Genomic DNA, 16841 nt, shown 5'->3' with positions numbered 1-16841 from the left:
GACAGGGTGCCCAGGGTTGGTGTGGTCGGCGTTCACGCACCTCTTGGGAGGTGGTGTTGGCCCACAACCCCCAGTCTACAGGTCATCCACGGGCGTGCCAGCATTTCCAGAGAAGTGGCCAGCCCTCTGCTGGTGGACGGGCCCGGGGGTCACCGGGAGGAACCCCTTTGGTGGGGAAGGAGCACCACCAGAGTATGAGCAGGTCCCCGCTGCCCCGAGGGAAGGGGGGACAAATGACAGGAAGCCTGGCGGAGCCGCCTCTCCCACGCCCTGTGCAGGCTGAGCTGGCCTGAGAGGGACGGACACCCGCACGTGGCAGTGTCTCGCCTCCCGCCCTTGGATCGCAAAGACTGTTTCCCCTCCCAGGTTAGTTGAATCCATAGATTTGACACCCAGGGACACATTGGGCCAACGGCATATTGATTGGAAAAAAAATCAATCAACCTAATCCACGTAGACGTGGACCTCACATTTCAAACCCATGTTGTTCAGGGTCGGCTGTACTGTGTATTTCACAATAAAAATGTAGAATTGTTTTACATCACAGAGTGTTTGGAGAAACGGTAGAGAGGAGAGAACTTGTATTTCTATACTATATACAGACGTAGAATAACAAAAGCACTGTGGTTTTAGTGCAGAAATCGACGAGTAACAGAAAAAAGTGAGGTCAGACAGCTCAGGGGAAAATATGGAATTGTTACCTTTCTTTTCTGTGTCCCCAGAAGAGCCCAAGAAACAGAGTTGATCTTGCTCTATTTTTTGGCAAAATGGAGACACGCCATGGGCTTGCCAAGGGAGGCTGGCATGCGCCCTCCGAGAGGCACGGGATCCTCCCAGAGCTGGCCACGGCGGGAGGAAGCCCAGCCATGAATGGCTCCCAGCCACCAAGCTTCCCGCACAGATAGAGACAAGCGTGGTAATCTGTGTGGTCACCAGAGAGCTTGGAGGGGCCCCTCTGGCCCACATTTCTGCGGTGAGGAGAGGGGAGCGGGGACAGACAGAGGGGTAGGGAGGAGGGCAGGAGAGACACTCTGTCCGGCAGCCCTCAAACGCAGCCTCCTTGAAAAAAAACGTTAAAAAGGAACAAGGAAAGACAATGCCTTAAACATTAAAGAGACCTTCCCAAGTATTTGGCTCCCTGCCCCAGGGGTGCGGAGAGCAGCCCCTTTCCCTCTCCTGCTGCTTAGTCCAGAGGGTCCCAGCCCAGCAACCGCCTCCTGGGGGACCACTGGCCTGGGTCCATGTTTGCCAAACTCTCAGACCATGACCCAGAGGGGGAAATGCATCGTACAACTGCGACCCAGTCCACACGGCCTGTGTGTGCGACCCTGAAATAACGGGGTCGTGAAACAATGCCGCAGTCAACTCCACTCTAGTCTACTCTTTAAAAAAAAAAAAAAAAATGCTGTTGGAAGCCCTGCCAAGGTTGCTCAGTTGATTGGCGCATCCGCCAAGGTTGTAGGTTCAATCCCCAGTCAGGGCACGTATAAGAATCCAATGAATGCCTGAATAAGTGGAACAAATTGATGGTTCTCTCTTGCGCTCTCTCAAATCAATAATAAAAATTATTTTTAAAAAAAGAATGCTAGTTGCTAGTGGCAACCCACTAAATTAATTTCCTAACCTGCTTATAATACAGCATGTGACTGCTGCTTGAACAATAGTCTATCTAAAGGTTTTGACCAGGGATCCATGGACAGGCTGCCCGGGACCCATGCTTGGGTGTGCGCAAACCTATGCACAGTGTGCATGTTGTGCTTCTGTGTGAGCATGGGGGCATGTGTGCAAGCATGTGTTCACGTGTGTGTGCCCTTTGCCTGGAAACCAGCGCATGCTTCCTGATCACACTGCCAGAGGCCCCTTGGTCTTCTGAACTGGCCCCTGTCTGTTTGTCAGACAAGGAAACCAAGGTTCGGGGAGGCCCACAGAGAGCCCGGGCCCAGCCAAGGCAGAGGTCCTGCCTTCCGGCTCCTTCCCACCCAGGGCTGAGCCCAGTCCCTTCTGGGTGCCAGTGTGTCCGCGGCCGGCCTGTGTTACCGGGAGGGAAGGCAGGCCTGTTCTGTCTGCCCCTAGGAGCCTGCCCTCAGGGTGCTGCTGTTCCCTAGACAAAATAGGTGTCTCTGGGATGTCACCTCACAAGGTGAGCTGATCCTAGATTCCTAACTGCAGGTCACACCCAGCATATAACTTCTTCAGTGAAAGGCTTATCTTTGCCGTAAGCCAGTCCTGTCCATTGTTTCTGTGCCTCCAGGTTAATACACCTTTGAAAAGCCCCCTCTTAGACCGGCCTTCTGAAGCATGACCGTCCTCTAGGCAGTACACAGCCTTCACTACCCCCTAATCCATCCCAGCTTCCTCCCACCTCCAGGTGACCTCCCTTCTGGTCCCTCCTTAACCCCAAGTGCATAAAAGACGCTGCAAACCGTTGTTCTGCGGAGCATTTGACATCTTGCTTCCCAGCAATTGTCGTCAGTTTGGCTCAAATAAACTCATAAAAATTCTTTACATGTTTGGATGTTTCTTAACGTTGACAGCCCTGAGTCATGCACTGACCACATCAGCCAGGCTGCACCCACCCTGGGACCCAAGGCAGCAGCGAGGGAGGTGTCCTCCAAGTGGGCCCCCGCTGCGGAAGGGCCTGGCAGCTGGCCCTGGGCCCAGCAGCCTCCGCAACTTTAACCCTGGCCAGCCTGGCGCATGCCGCACAAGACCCAGAGCAATGGGAGACACAGCTGGCCTCCCAGCAGGGGTTGGGGTGGGGCAGGAAGCGGGGGTGCAAACAGGTGACATAAAGGCTTAAGCCAATAAATAAAGCGCGAGGCCCTGGCAGGACCAAGGATGATAACGTGATCCCGGCCCAGAGGCAGGGCAAGCTCGTTGTCGCGGGAGGCCACAGCCAGAGAACCCTGCACGCGGAACATGCACCGAGTTGTGAATATTTTAACAGGTCTTTGGAGAAAACAGTGCGTTACCTGAGCCCTGAGTGCCTGCTTGCTGGAGCAGCTGATGGATGAAAAACGGCCGCAGAGGACAGGGCCCCAGCTCCCGGAGAACTGCTTGCTCCTGGCTGCAGAATCGAGGCCCTGAGTTGAACTCTGCCCTGGTCCCGTGGCCTCCGGGAGCCATTCCCTGGTGTGTGGAATGGTGACAATGAGACTCCTCCACTCAGGGCACCTGAGTCCTGCAGCAGGACCAGCAGGATGATGGCAGAGGGCCCCAAGGTCTGCCACGTGACTGGTTCCATTTAGTTGTTTTGCTATTACTGGAGTGCGCAATGGGAGACCCCTCCTAAAAGCCGAGGTCAGGCTGTCATAAGCACCGACTTGCATCTACCGTCAGGTGACACAATCCACGACTTACCTTTCACACCTGTGTGCCAGGTGGGATGTGTAACAGAAAAGCCAATTGCACTGGCTCAGGCGGGGCGGGGAATCCAGAGAGAGGAGGCTTGCATGGCTCAGTCAAGGCCTGGCTCCATTTCTCCAAAGTGGCCCTGCTCTGCCCTCCCCATGTGTGGGCTTTGTCCTCACACCGGCAGCCGGGCAGCCGCGGCAAGTCCGGTCCATGTGCTGATGTCCAAGGAGGAGGGATAAAGGTCTCCCCGGACGCACTCATCACGGGCAAGGAGGTACCCCAGCATGTCCTTCCTGCAGCTCCAGCGCCAGGTGCCAGCTGCTTAGGGTACCCAGCCCTAAACCCATAACCTGAGCGCCAGGACTGGAATTCCAAAACCAGTCAGGGAAAAGATGGGATGGTGGTGCTGCGGACACAATTCCACGTCAGAAGGACTCAGAGCAAAAGGTGGTTTCCCATATTCCGGATCCTGAACATCTCAGAAGTTACCAGCCTGAAACCCCATCTCCCTGTGAGGTCCTTGTCTCCAAGTCCTCGGTCCATTCATTTACAGGTGGCCCTGTAGCCTTTGAGAAAGGCTCACTCCTTCCACAAAGTGGCCCCCAGGGTGACTGTCCCTTGGGTGGCGAGCCCCTCAGCTGGTCTGGCCTGGGCCTCTGCTGTCTTCTGTTACAGGTCACCTCTCAGGCTCTTGGGGTCAGCCTCCCTCTTCTCTCCGGTGTCACCTTGCACCACCCAAGGGCACAAACTCCTCCCTCAGCTCCTCCCTGGGATGGTGGTGGCTGGAAGGCATCCACAACATTTAACAGGACCTCATTGAAGGCTTGGGTGCCTGGCGGGCACCTCAACACAGCATCTTAAAATCTGATGTCAGCTACCGCTGCCTCGCATGGGGGGCCCGACCTCCATGTGGGCCCGGCGGTCGCCTGGCCGCACCCGTGAGAGCACTGCGGGCATGTCTCTCCCTCCTGAAGTCCGGGCTCCAACCGCTCAAGGCCCAGACAACTGCCGCCCTCTTTTCGCACCAAGACCTGCCTCTAAAACCCTCGCTCCCCACCCAAAACCTACCCCTTTAGAGGATGACTGGTTGGGAAAAGTTAGTGACTGAGGAACCTCATTCCCCTCCACAAGGGGTGGCCCTTCCCTCAGGTTCCCATAAGATTGTGGACCATAAAAATTCAAAACTAGTGATTTTCCCAAGGTCAGGTTTATTTATTTGACCTCTTTTTCTAAGGTTTTGTTCTCCTCTTCTATGTTGTTTTGGATTGATTAAAAGTTCTGTAAAATCCATTATTCCAGCCCTGGCCAGTGGCTCAGTTGGTTGGAGTGTCATCCCATACACCAAAAGGTTGTGGGGTTAGTCCCTGGTCAAGGCACACACCTAGGCTGCAGGTTCTATCCTCAGCTGGGGCACATATGGGAGGCAACTGATCAATGTTTCTCCCACAGTGATGTTTTCTCTCTCTCTCTCTCTCTCTCTCTCTCTTCCTCTCTCTCTAGAATCAATAAAAATATCCTCAGGTAAGGATTTAAAAAATTTTTTAATCTCTTTATTCCATCTACAATTTTGAGTTCTCCTTTTTTTAAATTTTAGTGTGTACCCCTAACTTCCTCTCCTGCTCCAAAGTAACAAAAAAACCTGGCCCACTTCCATCTCTCCTGACCAAGGTTTTAGATCTTTTTTAAAACCATCGAGTAGAAGTCCTTTGGTGAGAGTCTGTTGTTAGTAAACTCTTGGTGTTTGTGTATCTGAAATGTCTTCATTTTGCCGTCATGCTTGAATGACAGTTTAGCTGGGTATATAGTTCTAGGTTAACAGTTTTTTCTCTCATCAGTTTGAATATAGTACTCTGTCTTCTGACTGTATAATTTACAGTCATTTTATTTCAGCACATAGCAGATTTCAGGGCTTTTAATAGAAAGCCTAAGGTGTGTACCAAGTAACTCTAACCTGGTGAGACATGAACTCCAAACGTGGCCTTCCTAGCACTGGCCAGGTGCTGAATTCTCTGCTCAGCTTTTTCTACCCTCCAGCTGCCACTTTTTCCTGGTCTTTCTGGTGTCTTGCTCTGCAAACACACACTTTGAAGATCAGCCCCAAAGGATCTGAGGAGAGTTTATACCACATTTAGGGGCATCTTCCTGTGTGACTTGTCTGAGATGTCTTCCTATATTTCCGGGCATATGGGCAATCCCAAACTCTAGCCTCTGACCTCCTAGCCCAACATGACTGCCGCCTTCTGCTTGAGCTCCGTCCCACTGCGAGGTCCGGACAGGGCCCTCAGGAGAAAAGCAGGCAAAGTGGGGCTCCTTCCTTTCAAAGATCATACCCCTCTAGGGTTTTTTCCTCCTGCTTTATGTCACTTTCCAAAGCCTTTGAATAATTATTGTTTCTATTTTGTACAGAGTTTATGATCAGCAGCAAGTTTGATGAAATAAAGCCTTCTCTGGAAGCTGGAAGTCCTTGGTCAAGTTTGTCTAACCTGAAGGGTGCTTCATCAGATCTGCATGGATCCCATGCTCTCAGGGTGGTGCCTGGCATGGCACACCCTCAGGGCATAAAGCCTTCCCCCTCTTTTCTTCTAGTTTCTGTTGTGTCCCTCTCAAAGCTCAATGCTTAGGAAGGATCTGCATGTCTCCCAGGAAATGGGGAATGGAGAAAGAAACACTTCATATAAAGAAAACATAACCTAGGGAGACACAGATCCTCTCAAACAATCCCCAGTTTGTACAGGAGAGCTTACAGCTCTTCCAAGAATAAAACATGGCACCTGGCTATACACGTGCAGAATGACAAGGCACCCCTTGCAAGTGGGCGGTAACCCCCAAACGTAAATTCGAGTCTGTTCTGTGCAGAAGACGCAGCTGACAGCTTTGAAGTGGTGACTTCCCATTTCTCTTCAAGGATTTGGGATGTTGTTTGGGTCCCACCTCCTCTAGGGTCCTAGGTTTCCCAGTTTGTCTATTTCAATTGTACAGACGGTTCAGTGGATCTTCCTGGCCGTGGCAGAACCTTGGAGGACAACTTAAATATGTCAAGCTCGTAAAGACCAAAGGCATTTCTCAGCAAGGTCTGTGTTGTGTGTTGTCATTGTGGCCACTGTTGCTGTTGTTTTAATCTCTGCTTACCTCCTGCAGGACAATAGACATAGGAAATGATGGAAATCATTCTATGTATACTTGTGAATTGGCTACATTAATTTGTAGGTGATTCTTTTTCCACCTCCAAATTCCATCCCAGGGGGAAAAGGTACTTGGATTCAGCCCAATCCCCCACTAGCGCAACGGTTAACATCACCAACTCCCCCGGCCCTGATTGCAGCAGGTACACGCAGGTGCACGTCGGGCCACAGGGAGGTCACCACCTGATGGCTACATCTTCCCAGAGACACCTGCACGGGTGGCCCGTTCAGCCACAGGTGCGCACACCCTCGGGGACTCAGGGAAAAGCTACTTGTTGGCTGGCCTGGAAAGGAGTGTGAGCCACAGAGCTTAGCTGAGTTCTGAGATCAGAGGATAAACACAGCGACACCATCACAGGAAGACTGGCTTCCCACAGGTGAGCTGAGCTTCCGTCCCTCTGTCGCCCCCGACGGGCAGGCACTGAGGGTGGTTTCCTGCCATTCTCGTACTTTCAGAGAGAGCAGCAGACGCCTCATGTGGGAGACCACCCTGGACGGCACAGAGGCAAGCTCAGCGCCCCTGGCACTGCTGTGTGCAGTCACATCGAGGGCAGGAGAAGAGAAGGAAGAACACAGGCAGGCACGAAACAAGCCCTTCCACCAGGCGGGGGAGTTCAGAAAAATACACTAAAAGCTGTGAAGAATGGCAACAAAAGGGCCGCATCAGCCACTGGAATGGCGTATCCTGGGTGTCCAAAGGATGGGGTCACAGAGAACGGAGTAAAGTAAGATGGCTCCTCCCCCTGTGCCCATGACAATTGCCCACCGGGCATCCCAGCCATGCCTTTGGCCTTGAATGTGATTCTGAATCATAGCGCCCAGGCAAGGAACTGGACGTCACTGTCCGTGGTCCCATCACCAGGCAAGTCCCGGGTCTCTTGTCACCACTGGCTCCTCTTTGCTGGTGCGCCCCACCTCTCTGTTCTCCCAAGGACGGCTGACACCGAACGCACCACCTGGGTGCAATCAGTGTTTTTACAACTTCACCCAGCGCAGCACCACACGCCGACGGAGCCCGGCAATTCTTCCCAAAATTGGACGATCACAGATTCAGGTTCCCTGCAGTTCTGTCGTCAGCAAAGTTGGCCAAAATACAGCCCCACCCTGGTCTAAAATATATTGGGATTCTAATTCCTGTGATCAATCAAAAGCTGACCAAGAAAAACCTCTAGACTTTCCTTGTAGTAGGAAAAAGGCTTCTAACTTTTACCCATTTAAGGGGGGATGAGGGGTGGAGGGGGAGGAACAGTAGGAAGGTATCTTTTCTTGGCTTTTTCAGGCAACCACAAAAAACCAGAAAATGTAGCTGAAATAATTCCCCCTTTAAAAAGCGCACTCGTGGAGAGCCCACCGGCTTAATTCGACTGCCTCCATAATTAGTCAGACCCGCGTGGTGCCCCCTTTCCCAGCACTCCTCTCCTCCGCCCATTTGCATGCTAATTTGCCAGAAAGCTCCAACTGCATTTGCATGTTTTTCCATCTCATTTAGCCTGATCGCAATTTAGAACAGGTGCAACTCCAGCAGGAGACTGAGGGATCAGCCAGGTCCCGCCGGGGATGCACAGGAATTCATTTAAAGGGCTTTGCCTGACTGTGGTTGGCACAAATCGTGCGGCAAGCCCATCCACACATGCAAGAGTGAGGAACAGGGACGCGCACAGTCGTGGTTATCCCCGTTGTCACCTCCGCTTAGAGTGCACTGGGCACTGAGAACCCCTGAGGAGCCACAAGGGTACAGGGGGATGCCTGTGGCCTCCATGAGCTCAGGCCTGGGGTCCCCAAATGCCTCTGCTGGCCACGAAGCCATGCACGCATGCACCGAGCCGTCCCGAGGCCGCTGGGGCCGCTACCCGGACCTGGTACCAGTGTAGCCACAGGCCAGCACCTGCCAGCCCACCCAACTTCCCCCCAGGGCCCAAGGAGACCTCGGCCTCTGCACCAGGACCCATAACCCACTTCAGAGGGAAGAAGTTATCAAGAACCCAAGGGTGCTGCCCCCACCCTGGCAGCCAGGTCTGAGCACCTCAGGCCCCCAGAACTGGGCACCTGGGAGCTGCCCCATCGCCTGCACACAGGGGTCTCACACAGGGGTCTCACACAGTGGGGCAAGTCCAGGAGTCTGGCCAGTAGGTGGAGGGCGTCAGACACTCTCAAGTCAGCCGTGTTTTCCCACCGGCTGCCTGCAGAGGCAAGAACCAGGAGGGCCGATGCCCGCTCCTCCTGCGTCTACGCTCAGCTCTGAGCAGGAGGAGGGAGGTCTGGGCCCAAGACCCCACTGCGAAAGCTGCCCCCGGGGCCTGCTGCCAGGGTCCCCAGAGGTACTAAAGGCCCCTTGGCAGGGACCGGGGTGGAGAGGGAGGTCACGCTCGCTAAGATCCGACTGGGTGGGGCTGGTGAGCCCTCGGGGACAATGCTCCCCACTCTTGGCCGTGTGTTCCGCTGTGCCCTCTCTCCCACACATCTCCTGTCCACACGCGTTATAGGCACAGACGCATCATTGTAGGAAGAACACCTGCATGTCCTTGGCCAACCACGACAAATAAACAGAGCAGGGAGGAATTGTGCTCCAACCAGGCCTCAGACTTCAAAGCTGAGCCCTGCCAGGGGCCTGGGCGGTGGCAACAGCTGCACCCAAGGCCCGCAGGTGACTTTAAAGAGGAAATCTACCCTGTGCTTCCCAAACACAAAACTCTCCTGTTATTATAACCAGCCCAGGGCTGGCAGGGAGGGAGGGTGGGGCCGCCTGGAAAGTCTCAGACAAGAGACTTCTGGAAATCGAGTCAAGGTCACAGTGCCCCCGAGGCAGGGACAAATGCCTGTCGCCTGGGCTCCCCGCTCAGCTGCGCAAACAAAGGAGGGGTCAGGAATGGGCGGGACAGGAACAGCCCTGTGGTGGGGTGACAAACAGGGTGGCCTCGGTGTCCCAGGCCGCCCTATATCCACTCAGTCTGCAGTGTCACTTCGCACTTCCTTTGTCAGGAGGAACTCGAGCTGGGCTGGCCTTGCCACCTGTTTCAGCCAGTAGAAAACAGCCAAAGTGACAGTGGCCGGCTCCAAGCCCAGACCTCAGGAGACCCTGAGCACATCCGTCCCGCTCTCGGGCCTTACCGGGACCATGTGGACAGGCCAGGGTTGGCTGCTGGAGAAAGAGGGATCACGTGGAACAGAGACGAGCAGACGCACATGAGGGAGCCCGGCCAAGACCAGCAGGAGCACCAAGCCAAGTCCAGTGGAAACTCCTGACCTGCAGAATCCTTGCTAAACAAATAGTTTTGTTTTGGCTTTGTTTCATGTGTAACATGCGCAGCAATAGCTGTCACAAGTAGCTTTCCTGGGAATCCATTCTGGGACCTGTCAAAGATGATCTGGGAAGACAGCATAACAAAATGTCCAGAGCTGGAGATGCCAGCCAGCCCCGTGGACACTGTTGCCACATTCCCAGCAGAAAGGCTGGGATATTTACGAGTGTACTGGTTAAAACATGTGCACACAACCTCAGAGCCGCAACAGTCAAGCCCTCAGCTCCAATCCAAGAGTAATCGGAGCTGTCACTTACTGGGCCCTTAGTATGTGCCCAGACTACAATGGGAACTGAGTATATATTTTGGAGTGAATGGCTTTGGAGAGAGCCAGTCTACTGGCTCAGTTCCAGGCAGAGGACAGGAGGTGGGACTCTGCAGACTCCAGAACTGTGTCCCTGCCCCTCTCCCTGCATTACTGCAACACACGAAGTGCCGTATCTCCGCTTTGGTCTCTCTGGACAGAGAAGTGGTCTAGAGACCACTGATCACCCACTGCCTCTTCGGGGAAGCCCCCGGAGTGGCTCGTGTATGGGGGTCAGGTGAATTTCCCTCAGTAGAAGTCACAAGGGTCCTTCTCTGCTTTTCCCATTTCTTCTTCAAGAAATGTCCCCCCATCTTATCTCCTCCTCCCTAGAACAGCCAGTGACCTGCACATCCCAGGGCTGTGGCAAATGAAGGAGATAGTACATCCAGGTGCCCCGAGCGGCACTGGGCTGAAGCTGGAGCCGAACAGGTGCCAAGTTTCCTTTTTCTCTTCCATTCACCCGATTCACCCCAGAGGGCAGAGTCCCTTTCTCAGGGGCAGACACTGAAAATGAGGGGACGGCCATAAAACCTCACTTCTGAGGTCAAACAGCAACAGCCGGAATCAAGGCCCTCACTCCCCGAGTTGGAGACAAGGTTGTTGCAAGCCGCTGGGACTTCGGGCATGTTTGTTATGCAGCACAAGCCAGGCTACTCTGACGGCTGCAGGAGTGGAGGCCAGAGAGGCCCCTTGCCCACCTCCACCCTGGGCTGGGTTAAGGTATCAATTTCTACATCTTGGGTACATCTTTCCATTTATGCCCTACCTGTCCCCACTTCCCCCACCTCCTTCCCTGTTCTAGGAGAACGCTTTCCAAGGATAAGGACCTGCCTCCCCACACTCAGACCCTCCAATGCAGTAAGTGCTCAGTAAATCACTGGCGACTGGATGGTTAGGTGACTGAGGGAATGGAACCACCAGACTCCCTGAGGCAGACCCCGGTAGTCACAGTATCAGCTGTGTCAGGTGACCAACACACACATCCCCCAGCTGCCCAAGCCCAAGGGCTACTGAGCACACAGTGCCTTCTGCACATGGGCACACAGCACACTGAGAAACAGCTCCTCTCCTAGAGGGACCCCCTGGCTGGGATGCCTCCTGCGAAACCAGGCTGCAGCCTTTCCTAGCACAGAGGTCTGAGGAGGGCCTGGGTCACCGTCGTAGGACAAGTGCCTTTTGGCCCAGGAAATGCACACACACACATCTACACATTTGCACATGTGTGTACAAGCAACATGCACACACGTAGAGATGCATAAATGCATGCACATAGGCACAACCATGTGTGAACATTCAGGTATGTGTACACAAATGCAGAGGGGTGATACACACATGCATGCGTGCACTGGCACAGATAAACACATGCAGGGCCCCAGACCCCGTGCCTCGGTGGATGTGACGGTGTGGCTCCCCCTGCTCCGACTAACGAGCGTCACAGGTGTCAGCGGCCTGTGAGTCTCTTTCAGCCCCTGCCATGTTGAACCAAAGGCAGATGTGGGACAACAGTCAGCCTGGATCTTGATGACCGGGACCCAGGTGGCCCTATCAGGTGACTTCATCTTTCCTGCGAAGAGCCCTCCTCCTCCTGGGGGTTTTCAACAGACGGTGTCTGCCTGTGACTGACGGGCCCCTGGCTGGGCCGGGCAGGCGGGGAGCTGCGGACAGGACACCAATAAGGCACTGAGTCCATAGGACTTGCTGGAATGGCGCCGGCCCACAGCCCTGCCTCCTCAGGCTCTGGATTACAGGCATCCCTACTGAGCCCTAGGGACACGGAGGGCCTGGACAAGGCAAAGTGCAGGAGCCGCGACGGAAGCTCCGCCCGCTCCGCCTCTGCAGCAGGTGATGGCACAGGTGAACCCAGAGAACTAACCTGGTCCCCAGGCCTTCCTGCCACCTGTACCTGCACACCCCACACCATCGGCTGTGCTGCACCACTCCCTCCCTGGACTTAGAGTACCCCCATCCTGCTCCATCACCAGGGACCTGCACAGTTCTGTCTGGCCTCCAACAACCGCGCAGCGCGGCATTGGGCTTCCTTCCGGTCAGGCTAGACAACCCGGTCACGTGCCAGTGCGGGTGGGGGCCCAGGCTGGACTGTTTTCAGGATCACCCGTCCTGGGATCAGGGTTATCGTGTTGGTATCACAGTGACATTCAATGACATAGGGCGCGGTGGGTAGGTCCCTTCGGCTGAGTTGCGGCGACCTCACCAGGGCGTGGGTGACCTGAGCTGACAGGGAGGTGGCTGCTCTGCCCGCGGGCGGGTCGAGGGCTCCAGGGGCCGTGACAGGATACGGGGAATCCGCCCGGGGAGGGAGGACGCTGGGGGGTGCTGGCGAGGGCACGCGCCTCCTACCCCTGGACCGGGCTGGGTCCAGACACGTCAGGAGTGCCGCAGGACAGGCGACCGCCCTCTGCCACCTGCCGCGGATGCAGGGCGCGCCCCCGCCACTGCTCCCGGCGCGGCCCAGAACGGGCGTAAACGGAGCGAGGCTGACGCCGGCCGCCTGCGCGGCCGCCTGCGCAGCCGCCCGCTGGTGACGGGGACGCCGGGATGCCGGGGGTGGGAGAGGGAAGGCGCCTCCACCCGCCCCGCCCCCGCCGTTCTCCAAGCTACTCCGCACCTCCCAAGCCAGCCGGAAAAGCCAGCCTGCGGGCGATGAGCAAACGTGCCTTCCCACCGGATCCCTCCCCACCGGGTCCCGCCGCCTCTCTTCCCTTGGCCCTTGGCCGCGGCACTGCCTGGTTCCCGCGGAGCCTCGGTTTCCTGGGCTGGAAAACGGGTCCTCAGTCCCGCGTCTCGCAGATGTGCAGTCCCTTGGTTCCAGCGTCAAAACCCTGGACCCCTGTAAGCTGGCTCCGCGCTCCGGTCTCCGTGCCCTCCCTTGCCCTGAACCCCAAGCGACCCCACACAGGGAAGATTGTTGAAGGCGCACAGCTCGAGCCTCTGGTGGCCGCCTTCTTGGTAGTTCCTCCTGGACCCCAGCGCTGGCCTGGGCGCGGTGGAACCTCGGGCCCAGCTTCAAGAAGGGACTGCAAAACCTTAGAGATCCGGGACTCAGGGACCTCTGGCCCTAAAGCGGGGACACCTCTGCTCAGCGTGTGGAGCAGGCAGGGTCTCAACTCCGCCCTCAGCAGGGCGCTGCCCCAGCCGCGCCAGAACCCACTGCAGGGGTTTTGACTGGCGGAGGTTCTTTCTGGTACCAGCCCAGGAGCCCCGCGGCCGCCACACCGCTTTTTTCCCCAGCAGGCAGCGCTCAGGCCCCGGCCTCCACCCCGGCCCGCCTGCCCCAAAAGTGCAGGAGGGCGAGAGCCCAGGTTGCTGGGGGTTGTGTCACCGAGATACAAGGGTCTGCTAACACCAAGATAAAGAACGCATTGAAGGACACGTTACTGAGTTTTAAAGTGGTGAGATTCATTAAACTCACTGCTTTTGGTTTGTCACATTCTAACTCCATGGAACTATCGCTGCCCTTCCCCTTTTAAGCTCAGCTCAAGTGCCTGCGCTCCTGAACAGGTTCTTTCCTTGGTAGGTCTCAGCTTCAGCCATCTGACAGGCAGTGACCTTGGACTTGCTCAAGGTCACCGACTTTGAGGGATGCGATCCACAGACCGCCCCTCTGTCCCACCCTCTGAGCTAGGGCCAGGCGTGTCTTCCCGGGAACCACCTTCGGAAGCTTTCCCCGGGCCACAGGTGGGAAGCGATGGGGAGGGCCTGGCCCCAGTGTCTGGGAGCATTTGGAGAGCATTCGGGGGGAGGAGGCACTTACCCCCTCTTCTGTGAAATGGACCAACAACACTGTTTCCTTGGGCAGAGTTCTGAGACCAGTGGACAGCCACCTGAGGGTTTGTGACCACTAGCCCTCCCTGGAGGTTTCAGGGGACCCTGCCCCAGATTCAGGAACTGCTGCCGGTGGTGCAGGGAGCCACCTTGAGAATCACAGCTGTAGGTCATTGGGAAGGTAAAGCCCTGTGCAGTCGAGGGCACTGGGGCTTGGCTGCAAGTGGGCCCCGTGGGTGACAGCGAGCAGGCAGGGGCCGTAGGGGAGGCCAGCAGGACCGTCCCACCTGCCTGTCGTCGGGGAGCCGTCAGTGTGAGCCCGGAGTGCCCCGGGCTCCTCGCCCAGAGCAGGGGAGTGGAAAACCCAGCACCTCCTACGTCTGGCCCTGAGAAACATCCAGAAAGCAGGAATACCCTCCGCCCATCTCCTAAATGTTGCCTCCTTTCCTTCTCGCCCCAAGTCCTCACGTCACCCTACCCCCACTCAAACATGCGCCCCGGACTCTCTGTCCCCAAGCCACCTAACTCTTTTCTCTCTCCCATCCAGAAAAATGTTCCCCTCCTCCAGGCCCACCCAGCTTAGCCAAGTGCTGGGGCGGGAGGGGAGCAGGCTCCTCCACTAATTCATGCTCAAGAGTAAATGGTGGATGGGACCTGCTAGAACCTACCAATCAACCTCAATGCCCCTCTGGCTGGTAATGAATTGAAATTTCTATCAGCTAAGCCACGGTACTTGACCCTGCCTTGGAACACTGGAACCACCTGGGGGTTTGGCAGCATTCCTGTGGGGGCCCACCCAGGCTCTCTCCACGTGGAGGGAGGGGTGACAAAGGTCAGTAGTTTTAAAAGCTTCCCCAGGTGTGTGATGTCCAGCCAGGTCGAGAAGCACTGAGTCAAGGGAAGGGTTACACAGTAGAAGGGCAGGGGGCAGCCAGGGGGAGCTGTCCTTCTGCCAGGACCACTCACCATCACGTGCTGACCACCCACTGTCTCTCCTCAGCTCCACATCTATCCTCCCTTCGCCCCACGGGTTCATGGAGCGCCTTCTCAGGGCCAGGTTCTGTCCAGGGCCTAGAGAGGACAGCAGCAAGTGAGACAGACCTTCCTGCTGCCCTCAGGAGGCGTGTGTCCTGCTGGGAGGGACCTCGGAGGCAGCCGCACCAGACAGAAGATCCTCAGAAGAGGGGATGCTGAGAGAGCCCCCGGGAGGGGGGAGGGTGCAGCCTCAGGGACGGGCCCCTCCAGCAAGGGGGCCGGGTCAGGCAGCGGGGAGCTGTGCACAAGCGCACGCCAGCCAGAGGGAGCTGCAGGTGCAAATGTCCTGGGGCAGGAGGCCAACAGGGGCAGGGTGGCTGGGGCACAGCGCGAACAGTCCAAGCTGAGGGCAGGGAAGAAGTGAGGACCTTGTAAGCCTGCGAGCTGGCTTTCTTACTCCCAAGACTCAGGTGGGGCCGTGGGAAGATGCTGGGCCCGCTCGTGTTTAGCAGGACTCGAAGGCTCCTTGAGCAAATGCTTCCACAGCATTTGCCACTTTCCGGGAGCTCCTCCAGGCCCCCGGGCCTGTCCTCGGATCCACACATTCCGCTAGATCCGAGTTCTGAGGGTGAGGTCGTGGGCAAGGAGCTTGAGGGGCAACCATCATCTCACAGCCTGATGTGGGTGCTCACATGTCAACACGGGTGTGAGGGGCACTCCTTAGCTGGTGGGGAGCCACTCCACAGCAGCTGGGGGGTAGACTGGGCCCCGGGTGGGCCCGGGTGAAGGAGGCTCCACAGGGTCGTCGTCAGAGTCTCATCTGGTCAGCGCGAACACAGAGGCAAGGAGACCAAAGCACCAAGCTGGGGCTTCACCCCGACTCTCTGGCCCCAAAGGCGGGGACCCTCCTCTCTGGCTCCCACTGTGTCCTGACTGCGGGTGCCCAGTCCCTGTCCCAGCCCCCACCTTTCCTCTCATGAAGGCCAAAGCACAGACTGACCCAGCGACTAACAGCGCATTGTCCCCTGGGTAGAAGGGGCCACAGATGAGCAGCCCTGCTCCCCCGCAGCCCCCCCCCCCAGCCCAGCTCAGCTGTGAAACCCATTCCCAGGAGGGCTGGGGAGGACGGGAAGCCAGCATGGGCGCGGCGGCCCCGGCAGGAAGTGTGGGGGTTGTAGTGCTGCTGCCGCCCTCCTGCGTCCCCAGGGCCGCAAGAAACTGCTTCCTCCGCCCGCTTTCCTCTCGGGATTCCCAGGGAAGGGGCTGGGCAGAGGAGTTGGGTAAATCCCTGCCTTTTCTTAGCTGGGGCTTTCCTACCTGACAGCTTCGGGGGGTGTGGGGCAATTCCCTCCCTGCAGCCAGACCCCCACCTGCCACTCCCACGGGGGGGGCGGGGCTTTCTCTCCAAACCCAGGGCCGAGGTCATGCAGCCCGGCCAAGCTCAGAGGCCTAACAGAGTAAGCCCCTCACAAGAGCCCCAGGGCCCAGCAGAGGCAGCAAAGTCCCCACAATGCCCCCCTCCCATCTGGCCTCCCCCAATGGCAGCTGGTGCCTGGAAGGTGGGGCTGGTAGAGGACAGCCCCGGGGCTCCAGCTCGGAGGGCAGGAAGTCAGGCGTTGGCAAAGCTGGCCTTGCTGAGCGGAGCCAGAAGCCAGGACCCCCAGTCCCTGGGACCCTCCCTCCGGGCCTGTCTCATGGTGGGAGCGGGGCTCCAGATAGGGCTGCCCTGTGATGCCCGGGAACCTGTACCGAAGGCACCCTGGTGTCCTCATCCCCACCATGCGGTCTGAGAAACAGGCAGCCGGGTCCGGGGACAGGTGGAGAGCCGATGAAAATGCCACTTCCAGGAGGCCCACCCGCTGAGCAGGCCCAGCAGACCTAACGCACAGGCTGCGGGCCTTCCAGGCTGTTCAAGTGCCACCCATGGCAGATTGCGTCCCT

This window comes from Pteronotus mesoamericanus, unplaced genomic scaffold (genome assembly GCF_021234165.1).
Source record: "Pteronotus mesoamericanus isolate MK-2021 breed Mesoamerican mustached bat unplaced genomic scaffold, CSHL_Meso_final contig_116, whole genome shotgun sequence".
Lineage (NCBI taxonomy): Eukaryota > Metazoa > Chordata > Mammalia > Chiroptera > Mormoopidae > Pteronotus > Pteronotus mesoamericanus.
This window is presented reverse-complemented; position numbering follows the sequence as displayed.